Genomic DNA, 2294 nt, shown 5'->3' with positions numbered 1-2294 from the left:
ATGTAGATTTGGGCTTGTGTTTAAGGTTATTGTCCTGCTGAAAGGTGAATTAATCTCCCAATGTCTGGTGGAAAGTAGACTGAACCAGGTTTTCCTCTAGGATTTTGCCTGTGCTTAGCTCCGTTTTTTTTTTTTATCCTGAAAAACTCCCTAGTCCTTTACGATTACAAGCATACCCATAACATGATGCAGCCACCACTATGCTTGAAAATATGCATAGTGGTACTCAGTAATGTGTTGTATTGGATTTACCCCAAATATAACAGAGTTCATCGTTTATCTGTCCATGTTGCTGAAAGCTATAACATATTACAACCATTTCTGACTGAAAAGTTCTGTTTCCGAAATATCTAATTTATTTAGTAGAAATTCTCTTTTCCKCTCAATCCTTGCTCTCTTTACGTGACAAACGTATGCGTCGCATGCACGTGACCAATAGGGCCTGACCTATAGCATATCATAATCACATCAATAAATTGGTTCTAACAAACGTCAGAATACGTGACAGCAAAATGGATGCAGAGGATGTGACAAACTCAAAACAGGGGAATGTTTACTGGTTGCTCAGGAGGTAAAGGGGAAGTCGGAAGCGTGCTAATTACGTCATTATATTTATATTATGTGTGCCAAAAAGGTACTGTTAAATTTCAATATACTTTTTCTGACCGTTTGGAACAATGTAAACACTAATTATAAGTAAATCAGAGAGATTCTGTTGTAAACTTAATTTTTTATAAACGCCTTTATTACAGCAAAGACTTAAAAACAGTCGCATTCATTCGTTATTTACTGTTTACGCTAATTGTTCATGGCTTGCTTTATTTAAAAAATGCTTGTTTGCATTTCAAATTATGAATGACTCATTTGCTGTGTGATAACATGAACAAATGAATCATTGACACAGTAGACTATAAAAGTATTGAAATATATACACTGAACCAAAAAATATAAAAACACAACAATTTCTAYGATTTTACTGAGTTACAGTTCATATGAGGAAATCAGTCAATTTTAAATAAATTCATTAGGCCCTAATCTATGGATTTCACATGACTGGGCAGGGGTGCAGCCATGGGTGGGCCTGGGAGAGCATAAACCCACCACCCACTTGGCAGCCAGGCCCAGCCAATCAGAATTAGTTTTTCCCCACAAAAAAGGCTTTATTACAGACAGCAGCAATCTGTGTTCTGGCTCTGGCCCATGTCATTAGTTTCTCAGCCAATTAGACGGCCCCCGAATGTGTTTGCATGCTTCGGTGAAGGGCTCTGGGAGGTCCTCAGATCCAGACTCATTCAGGAGAAGAAACTAACGTCTGTGGGCGTGGCTTAGCGTTTGGCTGGTTATCATGTTGAACAGAGCTTTAGAGTTAGAAACGGGAGATACCCTGATAAAACGGTATATTTCAAACACTTTATAAATATGTCAAGATCAAGCTTCATGGTTACCGCAGAGACATACCATCCCTTCCAGGATCAAGATCCCTGTTGGCTACAATGTTTTGTGCGTCCATTTTCTTCTCCAAAAACATACATTTTAATAGCGCCCATTGTGTGCACTTCCAGTAATAACCTGGTGTCCTCCCTCTCGTGTGTATCATGTTGAAACAGAGCTCCAGTTGAGGATGGAGTGTCTCCCCACATGTTATCAGTTGAACAGAGCTTAGGTGAGGATGGAGTGTCCTCCCCATGTTCATGTTGAACAGAGCTCCAGGTTGAGGATGGAAGGTGTCCCCACCATTTATATGTTGAACAGAGAGAGCTCCAGGTTAAGGATGGAGGTGTCCTCCCACCATGTATCATGTTGAACAGAGAGAGCTTCAGGTTGAGGATGGAGGTGTCCTCCACCATGTTATCATGTTGAACAGAGCTTCAGGTTGTAGGACTGGAGGTGTCCTCCCACCATGTTATCATGTTGAAACAGAGCTCCAGGTGAGGATGGAGTGTCCTCCCACCATGTTATCATGTTGAACAGAGAGAGCTTCAGGTTGAAGGATGGAGGTGTCCTCCCACCATGTTATCATGTTGAACAGAGCCTTCAGGTTAAGATGGAGGTGTCCTCCACCATGTTATCATGTTGAAACAGAGAGAGCTCCAGGTTGAGGATGGAGGTGTCCTCCACCATGTATCAGTTGACAGAGCTTCAGGTTGAGGATGGAGGTGTCCTCCCACCATGTTATCATTACAGAGCCTTCAGGTTGAGGGATGGAGGTGTCTCCAACCATGTTATCATGTTGAACAGAGCTCCAGGTTGTGGATGGAGGTGTCCTCCCACCATGTTACCATGTTGAAGAGAGA

The sequence above is a fragment of the Salvelinus sp. IW2-2015 genome, unplaced genomic scaffold (assembly GCF_002910315.2).
Source record: "Salvelinus sp. IW2-2015 unplaced genomic scaffold, ASM291031v2 Un_scaffold2756, whole genome shotgun sequence".
NCBI lineage: Eukaryota > Metazoa > Chordata > Actinopteri > Salmoniformes > Salmonidae > Salvelinus > Salvelinus sp. IW2-2015.
This window is presented reverse-complemented; position numbering follows the sequence as displayed.